Source organism: Myxine glutinosa, chromosome 7 (assembly GCF_964187855.1).
Source record: "Myxine glutinosa chromosome 7, kmMyxGlut1.1, whole genome shotgun sequence".
In the NCBI taxonomy this organism is placed as follows: domain Eukaryota; kingdom Metazoa; phylum Chordata; class Myxini; order Myxiniformes; family Myxinidae; genus Myxine; species Myxine glutinosa.
This window is the reverse complement of record NC_136267.1, coordinates 74,084,146-74,099,948: the sequence shown is the minus strand read 5'-3', so window position 1 is coordinate 74,099,948 and position 15,803 is coordinate 74,084,146. Positions and strand designations below refer to the sequence as shown.

Sequence of the window (15,803 nt, the reverse complement as noted above, 5' to 3'; positions counted from 1 at the left end):
TCCAGCACCTGCCAGCCGCTGACAAGTATGGCGCGATCAAGACGCTCCTCCTCGATGCATTCGCCCTCTCACCGGCAGAACGCGCACGACGCCTGCTCGACCTGCCCGAGCTCGGCGACACGCGCCCGTCCGAGCGAATGGACTACATGCTCTCGCTGCTCGGTGAGCACTCCCCGGATTTTCTTTTCCGAGAGCTGTTCCTCCGCCAGCTGCCTAGCCAGGTACGCTTCGCCCTGGCAGGCACGCAGATCACGGATCCCCGCGCCCTCGCCAGGGAAGCCGACAAGATCTCCTCGGCAGGCCAGCACATCGGGGCGGCTACCTGGAGCCCGCCACCGTCTGAGGCGACGCCCGAGCGCCCTGTGCGGTTGGAGGCCGAACTGCCGGTGCAACTGGCGGCCGCCACGCCGCACCGACCCTTCCAACACAACGGCCGGGGCCTCCACCTGACCAGGCGTGGTGTTATTACCACGCCAGGTTCGGACACAAGGCTCGGACATGCCGACCCCCGTGCACTTTCGGCAAGTCGGGAAATGGCCGGGCCGGCATTCATTACCAACCATGAGCACCGGCCACTCGGGCAACTTGCTTTTCATCAAGGACAAAGCGTCCGGGCGGCGTCTCCTTTGTGACACCGGCGCCCAACTGAGCGTCATACCCGCCTCCGAGCAGGACAGGCAGACCGCCGTTTGCGGCCCCTCCTTGGTCGCTGCCAACGGATCGGCTATCCGCACCTTCGGCCCGCGCAACGTCACCCTCTGCTTCGGCAACCAGTGCTTTAATTGGACCTTTGTGACGGCGAGCGTGCCCATGGCTTTGCTAGGCACCGACTTCCACTGCACGCACGGGCTGCTGGTCGACGTCAAACGGCGTCGCCTTGTCAATGCCGAGACTTTCAGCTCCCTGGCATGCACGATGAGCAGCTCCGCACCGACCGAACTAGCATGCGCCCTCCCGGCGGCGAATGAGTTCGCTCGCCTGCTCGCAGAGTTCCCGGCCCTCACGCGGCCGACGTTTTCGGCCGTCGCAGTGAGACATGGTATCGAGCACCACATACCAACTACGGGCCCGCCGGTCTACGCCAGAGCCCGCCGCCTCGACCCGGCCAAGCTCGCCGTGGCAAAGGCCGAGTTCGATGCATTGGAGCACCTCGGCATCGTGCGGTGCTCCGATAGCGCGTGGGCCTCGCCACTGCACATCATGCCGAAGCCAGGGGGCGGCTGGCGCTCATGTGGCGACTACCGCCGCCTCAACGACGGTACCACCCCCGACAGGTATCCGGTCCCGCACATCCAGGACCTTTCCGCCCGTTTGGCGGGGCGGGTCATTTTCTCGAAAATTGACCTAATACGGGGATTCCACCAGGTACCTGTCAGGCCGGCCGACGTCCCAAAAACGGCCGTCATCACGCCATTCGGCCTGTTCGAATTCCTGAGAATGCCGTTTGGCCTCGAACGTGGCCCAGGCGCTCCAGCGCTTGATGGACGGCATGCTGCGCGACCTGCCGTTCCTCTTCGTCTACCTGGATGACATCCTCGTCACCAGCCCGTCCCGGGCCGAGCACCTCCTCCACCTCCGAACACTATTCGGGTGCCTCAGCGAGCACGGCTTAATCATCAACCCGGCCAAATGCCACTTCGGCACGACGGCCGTTGACTTTTTGGGCCACCGCATCACCAGGAACGGGGCCGTGCCGCTGCCAACCAAGGTCGAGGCCATCACCGAGTTCCCGCATCCCCGCTCCATCAAGGCCCTGCAGGAGTTCCTCGGCATGGTGAATTTCTACCACCGTTTCGTGCCCCGCGCTGCTCAGCTCATGCGGCCCCTTTACGAAGCCCTCCGGAGCAAGCCGGCCAAGCATGATGTCGTCTGGTCCGCAGCCATGGACGCGGCATTCACAGGCGCAAAGCTGGCCCTTGCCGACGCAACGCTGCTTACTCACCCGGTGCTCGACGCTCCCATCGCCCTCACTACGGACGCCTCCGACTATGCGGTGGGTGCCGTACACGAACAATGGGTGAACGGGGTTTGGCAGCCACTTGCTTTTTTTAGCCGGCAACTCTGGCCGAACGAGATAAAATATAGCACATTTGACCGCGAGCTCCTCGGTCTATACCTGGCCGTTCGCCATTTCCGCCACCTCCTGGAGGGCCGCCCGTTCACGGCTTTCGTCGACCACAAGCCGTTGGTTTACGCGATGGCCAAAGTCACGGAGCCGTGGTCGGCCCGCCAGCAGCGCCACCTCTCCGCCGTGTCGGAGTTTACCACGGACATCCGGCACGTCGCCGGAAAAGACAACGCCGTGGCCGACTGTATTTCTCGGACCAGCGCGAACGTGGTCCACCTCGACGTTGACTTCGCCCTTATGGCGGCCGACCAGACCACCGACACCATGGTGCAAGCCCTCCGGGCGGCGGACACGGGCCTCCGCCTGGCCGACATCCCCTTCGCGGACACTGTCCTGCTCTGTGACGTCTCCCAAGGCCAGCCTCGCCCCATCGTGCCCGTTACCTGGCAGCGCCGCGTTTTCGCCTCCCTCCACGGCCTTTCCCACCCGGGCCGGAAAGCTTCCGAGAAACTGGTGGCGGCGCGTTTCGTCTGGCACGGACTTCGACGGGACGTCCGCGATTGGGCCAACGCCTGCACGGCCTGCCAGCGGGCCAAGGCCCACCGCCACACCCAGGCCCGCTGGCACCTTTCACCGTGGCCGAACGGCGTTTCGACCACGTCAACGTGGACCTGGTGGGACCCTTCCCCCATCACGAGGTTTCACACACCTGCTCACCATGGTGGACAGGACCACCAGGTGGCCGGAGGCCGTTCCCCTCGTTTCCACCACCGCCGCCGACATGGCGCAGGCTTTCTTCGCCACCTGGGTCGCCCGTTTCGGCGCACCGGCGGACATCTCTTCGGACCGCGGTCCGCTGTTCACCTCCGAGCTGTGGGGCGCGGTCGCCCGCAACCTGGGGGTCAAGCTCCACCATACCACGGCCTACTACCCCCAAGCCAATGGGTTGTGCGAGCGTTTTCACCGCTCCATGAAGGCCGCGCTCATGGCCGGCCTTCAGGACGGCGGTTGGGCCGACCGGCTGCCTTGGGTCCTTTTGGGCCTCCGCACGGCCCCCAAGGGGGACCTCCAGGCGTCCAGCGCCGAGCTCGTCTACGGCCAGCCGCTACGCGTCCCGGGCGAGTTCGTGCCCGACGCTACCAGTCCCTGGTCCGCAGCTCGCCAGCACTCGGACCTCCAGGAGGCCGCCCGACGGTTTGCCCCCGTGCCAACGTCCCGCTACGGTGGCCCCCAGTTCTACGTCCCCCCCAGCGCTTCGCACAGCAGAGTACGTTTTTGTGCATCATGACGCACACCGGGGGTCACTCCGGCCGCCGTACAATGGGCCCTTCCGGGTCCTGTGACAGGACGACAAGTCTTTCGTCATCGACGTCGGCGGCAGGTCGGACCGGATTTCGGTGGACCGCCTCAAGCCGGCACACGTGGACGTCGACCAACCACCACAGTTGGCCCTTCCTCCGTGGCGAGGCCGCCCTCCTCCCCCCCCCCCACGGTTCCCCCCGCTCGACCACCCACTACCACACCGGACCCCCCCCACCCCACGACCCTCCAGGGGTCGCTTCGGCCGGGTCATCGGGTCCCCCCTTAAATTGACCCTGCCGGTGCTAGTTGATTCTGGGGGGGGGGGCGCGTGTAGCGGTTGCCGCTGAGCATACACAATCGCCTTACACCTGCCGAAGACGCAACCAGGGAGCGATCACTGTACCGGGCTCGCCCAGGCCGCCCGGGCACGCCCGGTCTCGCCTTTCCCGGGCATGCCCAGACTCGCCTTTCCCGGGCTCGCCCAGGCCGCCCGGGCACGCCCAGTCTCGCCTTTCCCGGGCATGTCCAGACTTGCCTTTCCCGGGCTCGCCCAGGCCGCCCGGGCACGCCCAGTCTCGCCTTTCCCGGGCAAACGCTCCGGCATGACGTGTTTGATTGCATATATATATTGCTGCCCGATAAACGGGCTTTTCAGAGTACCCGAGTTTTGGTTTTGTTCAATAAAGAAACTCGGACGAATTCCCGTCTTTTCTCGCGTCAATCCTTTCAAGTCGCGTAGGAGCACAGCTCCTTCGCTTTTACATTTATATGTACGAGCACACCCGCAGACTCCGTCCGGGAGGGGCAGGAAGGGTCATTCCTCTTTGGGGTATATAAATTACAGTCGATCTATGGTCGGATCTCAAGAACATTGGGTGTGTGTTCATTTACCAAGTTTCTTGTGGAGAGATCGCCAAGTGGTTGAATCATTTGAGCAAGCACTCTATTCAAAACCGTTAAGGAACGGCTGGCTTGGCAAGCGGAGCTAGCTAGATGCTTGGTAAAGGAGCACAACCCGAGCTTTTCCCTTTCAGTTTCATATGAAACAGAAGAAGCGAGTTTCAAAAGTTCGCTATGAAAAATGCCATGGTAGCGGCAGAAAGGGCCATGTTATTAACCCAACATTTGTGGGTTATATAGAGCACAGTAGATCTTCGCTCAGTTCTGTAAGTAAACCTTACTTCATGGATGTCGGGATTCCTCCAAATTTCTTCATGTAGTGTTATAAAGAGCATTAGTGACTGTTTAAAAAGCTAAGCATACGTGTTTGTGGTATATAATAGCCGGCGAGGCCGGTGTTGTCAATAAACGAGTACGTATTATGTTGAAAACCTGATTATGCCTTGGCTCGAGAATCCGAAGCGCAGTGGGCGCAGCCATCTTACGGAGGCGGAAGTATGCATAACAAATTAAAAACGTTCATTAGGAGTTTCTTTCACCCGTCGTCGTTTGATTCACAATCTTATGCACCTCCGATGTATTAATAAAATAATTTAAGACCGACATCGGCCGCAAGGGCCTGGTTATCTTCAACAAAACGCGTCACCAAACACCGGACCCAATGAGAGTCGAGCATTTGCAAAAATATTTCTAAAATGAAAGCGCTCGATGGTGGGTGCCATCGACCGGATGCGGAAGTTTGCATAAAACAATTGCGAAAAAGTTCAATAGGAGTTTGTTTCACCCGTCGTTCTTTGATTCATAATCTAATGAAACCTCTCGTGAGTAATTAAAATACGTTAAGACCAACCTCGTTATCTTCAACGAAAATCGTCATCAAACACCTGAACCAATGAGATACGAGCATTTGAAAAAATATTTTTTTACAAGCTTATTACGCGTTTCGGATGGTGAAAACGGCGTCAAATATTCTCACATTGACGAAAAATTATTTTTTAGAAATCTCGTGGCCGTCGGAGAACCGAATCAGCCAATCAGCGCCCTCGACACAGGACATCTTACCAGCGCCCTCGACACGTCTGCGACGCCGGGAACGAGGTTGGTGCAAAACAAACGAATCACGCGTAAGCATATACTGCTCGAAATAGTTCTCATCATATGCTCAAATTTCCTAAGCTAAATCGTCATTGCTTTGGGCACTGTTGTCTGTTACGGAGAAAGAAAAAGAACCGAAATGAAAGGAAAAATGGTACAACCTCCACCAGTGCTATCATCACTGAAACATGATTTGACAACAGTCCGTGGTAACTTGAGAGAGGTTTTTACGTTGCACCAAGTAAAGCCATCGGATGTGACACCATTGTCTTCTTTTTGGGAATATGCTGCAGTAGATGTCCCTGGTGATGGGTCATGTTTTTTTGAGGACTGTCTGCTCTTCTCTTTTACCAAGTCTTACCAGGTACGGTACCTACTACACCTACCTACTACCAACTACCTAACCTACTGATGCCATAGTGATGGGTAAAATAGTGGCAAGAAGCTTTGGCTTCGCCGGCTCATTGCGGCTTTGCAGTCGGTACTAGTAGCCGGCGAAGCCGGTGTTGTCAATAAACGAGTACGTATTATGTTGAAAACCTGATTATGCCTTGGCTCGAGAATCCGAAGCGCCTTGGGTGCAGCCATCTTGCGTGGGCGGAAGTATGCATAACAAATTTAAAACGTTCATTAGGAGTTTCTTTCACCCGTCGTCGTTTGATTCACAATCTTATGCACCTCCGATGTATTAATAAAATAATTTAAGACCAACATCGGCCCGCACGGGCCTGGTTATCTTCAACAAAACGCGTCACCAAACACCGGACCCAATGAGAGTCGAGCATTTGCAAAAATATTTCTAAAATGAAAGCGCTCGATGGTGGGCGCCATCGACCGGATGCGGAAGTTTGCATAAAACAATTGCGAAAAAGTTCAATCGGAGTTTGTTTCACCCGTCGTTCTTTGATTCATAATCTAATGAAAACTCTCATTAGTAATTAAAATACGTTAAGACCAACCTCGTTATCTTCAACGAAAATCGTCATCAAACACCAGAACCAATGAGGTTCGAGCATTTGAAAAAATATTATTACGTGTTTCGGACGGTGAAAACGGCGTCAAATATTCTAAAATTGACGAAGAATTATTTTTTAGAAATCTCGCGGCCGTATGGGATAGTTTTTCACGGCCAGATATACGGTATAAGCGGTTTACATATTTAGTTTAGAAATACGGATAGTTTTTCACGGCCGGAAATATCCGAAGTTGAGACGGAATTCTTCACCGAATTAATCACTGCGACGCCGGGAACTGCGATGGGAATCACTGCGACGTCTGCGACGCCGGGAACGAGGTTGGTGTAAAACAACCGAATCACGCGTAAGCATATGCTGCTCGAATTAGTTCTCATCATATGCTCAAATTTCCTAAGCTAAATCGTCATTGGCATTGCTTTGGGCACTGTGAAACGTATCAAGTCACTCGCTTACTGCACAGCGAAAAAGTACGAGCACTTGAACAACGTGTTTTTCGACTCGATTCTGCAAAACGCCATGTCACTCGGTCAAAGCCAAAACGAGGAACAATGTTTCGCCTCTATTCTTCATCGCCACACCGACCTATCAGATGTGGCATGAAGGGCGACGTTTATGCTTAACCACGACATAAATGTACCCAAGTCTTGGGTACCCAAGCTAATTCGTGAGAAAGTGTCATGTGACTCCTGCTCATTCACCAGGTTACAATCTACACTGTTTCAATTACCAGTTTAAGCCTACACTTTAACTGTACACTGCTAAATTTCTCTAAAGCGTGTAAAGACCTTTGAGTGCTCGCACCAGCATATATGTGTTGTTGAGGATGTTCAGGAGTACTTACAGTTACAGGTCGCTATCAGCGTCTATCACCTTCTTTTCGAGATAAAAAAACAATGTTCTCACGAAACGTAATTGGAAAGTAAACCACTCTGGGCCATTTTCGGAATTTTTCTCTTCTTTAGTGGTAGACCTAAAAAGCCGAATTAGGCTTCAATCCCATGCTCCCATGCTCAGTAGGTTTGTGTGATTTATGATGTTGTCCTGCACCTACCGGTATAAGCGGTTTACATAAAGAAAGAAAGCTCGGTTTGATTAACGAGTCACACATTGCCGTTGAAACGGCGCGATGGTCTGATCTGTCGGCACTGATCTTACTGCAAGCTAACTTCTTCTGGTGGAGGAAGCCGCAGTGCCCGGAGAGAACCAGCCCTGACAGTGACTGAAGTTAGAAGACTACACACATACTAAGAAAACGTATGTTAAGCCCAGTTAAAATTTCTTCAAATAGGCCCTAAACTAGCACATCGTATAGTTACTTCCTTCAGCTTCTTGTGACATTTATTGTATTTTAGGTATTGGGGAGGACTGTCTGCTCTTCTCTTTTGCCAAGTCTTACCAGGTACGGTACCAACTACACCTACCTACTACCAACTACCTAACCTACTGATGGGTAAAATAGTGGCAAGAGGCTTTGGCTTCGCCGGCTCATTGCGGCTTTGCAGTCGGTACTAGTAGCCGGCGAAGCCGGTGTTGTCAATAAACGAGTACGTATTATGTTGAAAACCTGATTATGCCTTGGCTCGAGAATACAAAGCGCCGTGGGCGCAGCCATCTTGCATGGGCGGAAGTATGCATAACAAATTTAAAACGTTCATTATGAGTTTCTTTCACCCGTCGTCGTTTGATTCACAATCTTATGCACCTCCGATGTATTAATAAAATAATTTAAGACCAACATCGGCCCGCACGGGCCTGGTTATCTTCAACAAAACGCGTCACCAAACACCGGACCCAATGAGAGTCGAGCATTTGCAAAAATATTTCTAAAATGAAAGCGCTCAATGATGGGCGCCATCTACCGGATGCGGAAGTTTGCATAAAACAATTGCGAAAAAGTTCAATCGGAGCTTGTTTCACCCGTCGTTCTTTGATTCATAATCTCATGAAACCTCTCATTAGTAATTAAAATACGTTAAGACCAACCTCGTTATCTTCAACGAAAATCGTCATCAAAGACCAGAACCAATGAGATTCGAGCATTTGAAAAAATATTATTACGCGTTTCGGACGGTGAAAACGGCGTCAAATATTCTAAAATTGACGAAGAATTATTTTTTAGAAATCTCACGGCCGTACGGGATAGTTTTTCACGGCCAGAAATATGGTATAAGCGGTTTACATATTTAGTTTAGAAATACGGATAGTTTTTCACGGCCGGAAATATCCGAAGTTGAGATGGAATTCACCGAATTAATCACTGCAAGCTAACGTCTTCTGGTGGACGAAGCTGCCGTGCCCGGAGAGTCGGAGAACCAGCCCTGGCGCCTGACAGCGACTGAAGTTAGAAGACTACACACTTACTGTGAAAACGTATGTTAAGCCCAGTTAAAAATAGGCCTTAAGCTAGCACATCGTATAGTTACTTCCTTAAGCTTCTTGTGACATTTATTGTATTGTATGCAGGTATTGCCATTGGGGAGGACTGTCTGCTCTTCTCTTTTACCAAGTCTTACCAGGTACGGTACCTACTACACCTACCTACTACCAACTACCTACCTACCTCCTACCAACTACCTAACCTACTGATGCCATGGTGATGGGTAAAATAGTGGCAAGAGGTATGCAGGTATTAGGGAGCACTGTCTGCTGTTCTCTTTTACCAAGTCTTACCAGGTACGGTACTTACTACACCTACCTACTACCAACTACCTACCTACCTACTACCAACTACCTACCTAAGTACTACCAACTACCTAACCTACTGATGCCATGGTGATGGGTAAAATAGTGGCAAGAGGTTTTGGCTTCGCCGGCTCATTGCGGCTTTGCAGTCGGTACTAGTAGCCGGCGAAGCCGGTGTTGTCAATAAACGAGTACGTATTATGTTGAAAACCTGATTATGCCTTGGCTCGAGAATCTGAAGCGCCGTGGACGCAGCCATCTTGCGGATGCGGAAGTATGCATAACAAATTTAAAACGTTCATTAGGAGTTTCTTTCACCCGTCATCGTTTGATTCACAATCTTATGCACCTCCAATGTATTAATAAAATAATTTAAGACCAACATCGGCCCGCACGGGCCTGGTTATCTTCAACAAAACGCGTCACCAAACACCGGACCCAATGAGAGTCGAGCATTTGCAAAAATATTTCTAAAATGAAAGTGCTCACTGGATGGTGTGCTGGAGACAGCCATCGACCGGATGCGGAAGTTTGCATAAAACAATTGCGAAAAAGTTCAATCGGAGTTTGTTTCACCCGTCGTTCTTTGATTCATAATCTAATGAAACCTCTCATTAGTAATTAAAATACGTTAAGACCAACCTCATTATCTTCAACGAAAATCGTCATCAAAGACCAGAACCAATGAGATTCGAGCATTTGAAAAAAAATTTTTTTACAAGCTTATGACGCGTTTCGGAGGGTGAAAACGGCATCAAATATTCTCACATTGACGAAAAATTATTTTTTAGAAATCTCACGGCCGTATGGGATAGTTTTTCACGGCCAGAAATACGGTATAAGCGGTTTACATATTTAGTTTAGAAATACGGATAGTTTTTCACGGCCGGAAATATCCGAAGTTGAGACGGAAGTCACCGAATTAATCACTGCAAGCTAACGTCTGCTGGTGGAGGAAGCTGCCGTGCCCGTAGGGTCAGAGAACCAGCCCTGGCGCCTGACAGCAACTGAAGTTAGAAGACTACACACTTACTGTGAAAACGTATGTTAAGCCCAGTTAAAAATAGGCCTTAAGCTAGCACATCGTATAGTTACTTCCTTAAGCTTCTTGTGACATTTATTGTATGCAGGTATTGCCATTGGGGAGGACTGTTTGCTCTTCTCTTTTACCAAGTCTTACCAGGTACGGTACCTACTACACCTACCTACTACCAACTACCTACCTACCTACTACCAACTACCTAACCTATTGATGCCATGGTAATGGGTAAAATAGTGACAAGAGGTTTTGGCTTCGCCGGCTCATTGCGGCTTTGCAGTCAGTACTAGTATTTTTACTTCCTGTAGAAGCCGTTGCTCCCATAGAAACGCCATTATAACTATAAGCTATTTATACATGTTATCATTGCAGGAAAAATGCCTTGGGGAAGTGGGACATTATTAGTATATATATTGTTTTGTAATAACATTAGAAATATGCGATTACATTAATTTTGTTATTAAAAGCGTCTTTGGAAAAACACCACGATAAATCTTCTTTGGAAATACGCCACGATAACGCTAATTTAATAATTATATACACCTCAACGTGCAACCCCATTGACGGCAATGGCGGGCAAACTTGCTCGGGGGGAGAAAACTCCCTTGCGTAGGGGGGGAAAATGAATGACACCTTCATTGTGTAACCCTTCGTCATCCTGTCAAGTTTGGTTGAGATTGGATAAGTAACGACAGAATGTATTGGCATCAAAAATTCATCAGACAGACAGACACAAATGGCGTATTTTAGTATGATGATAATAGATAGAAGATTGCTAGCCAGACATTATTTAAGTATATGAGGGATAAAATAACATGTCATGATCAGTGTGGGCCCCTTGAGGAATACCATAGAATTGTTGGAAGATGAAGGTGAGATGGATCTATCTGAGGTGAGCAAGGGCTTCTAGAGGAGATGCAGGTAAGAGTAGATGTGATAATGAAATTGCTAGGAAAAATAAGGAATGCTGAAGCGCTGGGGCCAGATAAGGTGCATCCAAGAGACCAAGAGTATTGAGGGAGGTGGCAGAGCAGATGAGTGAGATGTTCACGGATATGTTTTATAGCTCATTGGAGTCAGGACAGGTACCAGAGGATGGGAGAGTAGCAAATGCAACACTATTATTTAAGAAAGGTTCCATAGAATAGTTGGGGAACTTTAGACCAATTTAGGAATTTGGTGAAGTCTCATCGGGAATGTGTTCAGTTTGGGGCACCACATTAGAGGAAGGAATACTGTAGCTACCATAGAGATGGTTGGGCGTCGAGCTACTAGATTGCTTCTGGCGCTAGCTGGAGTCGATTACAAGTCAGTCGATTACAAGTCAGTCGATTACAAGTAGGAGGAGTGCATGAAAGAGACAGGAGTTTTTACAATATAGAAGAGGTTTTTGCAAGGGAATCAGATGGATATGTTTATGATCATTAAGGGTGATTGCCAGTCGATTACAAGGTACATACCGAAGGGCATGAACAAAATATGTGCAGAAGAATTGTTCCGCAGACTAGACACTGCCAGGACAAGGGAGCAGAATAGACACTCATTTTATGAACAAAGAGAAGAGTTTTAGGACGGATGCCTTTAATTCAGATTGGTGAATGCATGGAATGGTCTCCCTGTAAGGGTAGTGACGGTAGTGTCAGTGGATAGTTTTAAAATTGAGTTAAGTAGGCATCTGCAAGTAATGGGGATTTAAAAGAAAATGGGGGGAGTGAAAGGGGGAGGATGGGGGTGAGAGGGTGCTGAGATGTTGGCATGATTGTGCAGGCTTGGCCTCCTCCTGCAATGAAGTTCCTTGTAAATTCCTTGAAAATTATTTGTATATGAAGAAACAGAAGTATATTTTTGCGAACATTAAATCAATTTAGAAACTTCATTGCGCAAGCCTTCAATCAAGGTCGAAAACGGATTTTAGGGGTTTTTTTTAACCCCAGTTGGACTTGGTCCAAAACGGCTGCTTTCGGATTGGATTGGGTCTAGTGCGTGCGTGAGTCCACAACTATATCTCGGAGATGTATCAGCCAATTTTGTTAATACTTAGCAAAAAGACAATACATGATGGTGTATATATGCACATCGTTTTGTTTTGCAATGATATCAAAGATGGCCGACTGGCGGCCATTTTAGTTGTACAAAAAACCCGATGTTGAACACGTCCTCAACCATTTCTCGGACATGCATTTACCGATGTTGTTCAAACTTGGCAAACAGAAAATGAATAATGGCTTACATATGCACGTCATTTGTTTTCGGGATCTGATCCAATATGGCCGACTAGTGACCATTCTGTTACTTAAATGTGTCCCCAACCATTTATTGAACATGCAAGGACCGATTTTGTTCAAACTTGGCACAAACACAGTTCATGACTGTATCCACTTGCACCGCACTTTATTTTGTGATCTGATCAAAGATGGCTGACTGGTAGACTGGCGGCCATTTTAGCTGTAACAAACCCGATGTTGAACATGTCCTCAACCATTTCTCGGACATGTGTTTACCGATCTTGTTCAAACTTCGCACACAAATAATGAATAATAATTATGCATGCCATTTTCGTTTGAGATCAGATCGAAGATGACTGATCGGCGGCCATTTTGTTACTTAAACGTGTCCCCAACTATTTCTCGACATGAATGGTCCGATTTTGTTCAAACTTGGCACAAAGACACCACATGAGAGTATACCTATGCAGAAGATTTTGTTTTGGCATCTTACCAAAGATGAGCGACTGACAGTTTTTATCTCCGTACAGCAAAATTACTCAAACCAACGGTGGCTATGAAGTTTTATATATTTTTCTTCTTGTGGAAAATGGTGTTTAACTTTTATTATAGAACCCATATTTCAAACAGTTTAAGCCAATAACCCCACCCACCCTCCCTACCACCACCCATCTCATTCCCATGGATCCATTCTAATGAAAGCCAGTTGCTCAATGAAATGAAGTACTCTTGCAGTATACTTTATGAAGCCCACTCAGAAACATCTTACTGAGCCTGAAAGCCATCTTGTTTTCTCTCATCTCTCAGGAGAAGTTTGTGTATATTTATAAACATCTCAGAGAAATATATTCTGGGACATCAAGGCACTTTTGCACGAATTGTAATGGACTTACAATGGACAATGGAATTGCAATGACATTTACAAACCAACATTTGCAAAATATGTGATAATTCAACTTCAGGGGTATGTTGAGTTACCAAGCAGCTTGCTAAGCCAGCCGTTCCTTATCAACGGCTTTGAAGGGAGTGCTTGCTTGAGTGCTTAAGGCACTTGGTGAGCGCTGCACAAGAAACTTGGTAACTGAACACACCCCAGATCCCAGCATCATGCAGCTCTGGAGGTCTACTCGACAGACCAGATGGGAACACCAAATGGAAATGGAAGTTCAAATCAGACTACCTGAAGCATAATACCACCTACTAGCTACTACTTTCAAATACATTATTTTTCAGACCATTAAATTATCATCATTAAGTGCTCGTAAAAATTATGGAAAGAACATTGTCCTGTGATGAGATTTTGAAACGAAAAACTTTAGATTTTCCCGAACACTAAAGGCTAGTTTATCAGCATTGCCAAAGGCTAAGTGCTTGAGCAATATTTTGTGATTACATATGGGTTGGTCTTCACCCAATAATATCAGCAACTACACCATATAGTTGGATAAAGGTCAAGCATTCCTGATAAAATCTATCCAATTGTAGGAGAAACTAATTTAATATGAAATCAAATCAATATGCAATCAAAGAAAAGACCTCAACTATTGATAAAAACAACACTAAAGGAAATACAAGGGTTCTATAATACCTGCAAGGAAAAACAAATGCTTTGATTTTATAGATAATATAAGTTGAAATGTTTGTACCTTCCCTTCAACGACTACATTTGTACGAGTATTTATGAATTCCTCCAGCAGATGGCAACACAGGCCATCATAGGTTAGTAAAGCAATAGTTGTTTCTTCCATGAGTCATTTACCTCATGGCCAATTGTATTTCCTTTACAAACAATTACAGACTTGGCATTTAATATGGAATATATTTTTTTTTCTTGACTTGGGTTTAATTTTTGTTTATGGAATCCCCATGTTTATGGAATATTTTTTTGGTGGGGGTGAACTTACTTTTCAAGATGACTTAGAACAAAAAGTTCATTGGAATTATGTTGAAATTATTCCAGATTTTGTTAATGTGACCTTTAAAAGAAACAAAAACCACATTTGACATTTCAAAGCAAATAAATTGATCCTTGAAAGTGATGTAAAGTGATGTAAAGTAAGTGACCCGGTTACTTATCCAATCTCAACCAAACTTGACAGGATGACGAAGGGTTACACAATGAAGTTGTCGTTCATTTTCCCCCCTACGCAAGGGAGTTTTCTCCCCCCGAGCAAGTTTGCCCGCCATTGCCGTCAATGGGGTTGCACGTTGAGGTGTATATAAATATTAAATTAGCGTCGTGGCGTATTTCCAAAGAAGATTTATCGTGGTGTTTTTCCAAAGACGCTTTTAATAACAAAATTAATGTAATCGCATATTTCTAATGTTATTACAAAACAATATTAATACTAATAATGTCCCACTTCCCCAAGGCATTTTTCCTGCAATGATAACGTGTATAAATAGCTTATCTATATATATAAAACACAGTTTGTGTGTGTGTGTGTGTAATGTTACCGATAGACTCCTAAACGGAGAGGCTTACGTGCTTGATATTTGACATAGACATGGCCATTGAGCGTGCGACGAACATGGCTGAACTCAAAATATTTGACGATCCATATTTTTTATTCATATTTACCTCAGCGCATTTCAGCGAAGTACCCGCTAATCTCAGCCGGTTCCAGAACAGCTCGCTGATTCGCTCAGAGCGATCACGTGATGTTCCATTCCCGCCGCCAGACTGATTCGCTCAGAGCGATCACGTGATGTTCCATCCCGTCACACGTCACTTCACCTTTTATGCGATCGTGTTTTGTATCGATTTTGTGCGATATGAATTAAATGTCTTTGAAACAGCTGTGAAACGTCTTTCCACAACCCTTCCGTAACCGATTGGAGCAGTTTCTTGCCGCACAAAACGAGATCCACGAAACGAGTTGGTCGAGTCGTGGTGACCAAGATGGGGACACGGCGGCTTCACTTTTCACGGAGTATGAGCGTTCTATATATTTTCAATTCAGTGCGCCCGTGATTTGTGGTATAGACATGACCATTGGGCCTTCACGGTGTAATTTGTGCGAGGCTTTTGTCCGAGTGAGCTTGAGTCGAGAGGGCGCATGTACGGGTTGGGAATGTACGGGTCTCCCTTCCCCCGCCCGGCAACGCCGGTACTGGAGGACGTCACAGGATCGGTGAGTCTGCAAAATCCGCTTCGTGCTGTTGCGAATATGCAGGACTATGTCCGATTGTTGTGCTGCTCTCCAACCATGAGAACTGCAACGTCATTGTTGACTGGCCATCCCCTTCCCTCCCCCTTCCCCCTCCCCCTCCACCCTACCCCTCCCCTTCTCCCCTCCCCCTCCCCCTCCCCTTCTCCCCTCCCCCTCCCCCTCCCTTCTCCCCTCCCCCTCCATTTTCCCCCTCCCCCTCCCTTTTCCCCATCCCCCTCCCTTTTCCCCACCCCCCTCCATTTTCCCCCTCCCCCTCCCTTTTCCCCATCCCCCCTCCCCCTCCCTTTCCCCCTCCCCCTCCCCCCTCCCCCCTCCCCCTCCCCCCTCCCCCCTCCCCCCTCC

General features: G+C 48.5%; 1 protein-coding gene across 1 annotated transcript in view; it reads left to right on the top strand.

The window, feature by feature from the left end:
• LOC137431330 (zinc finger protein 608) overlaps positions 1 to 15,803 on the top strand; it is a 1,424,803-nt gene that overhangs the window by 1,151,695 nt on the left and 257,305 nt on the right. The window lies entirely within an intron of this gene.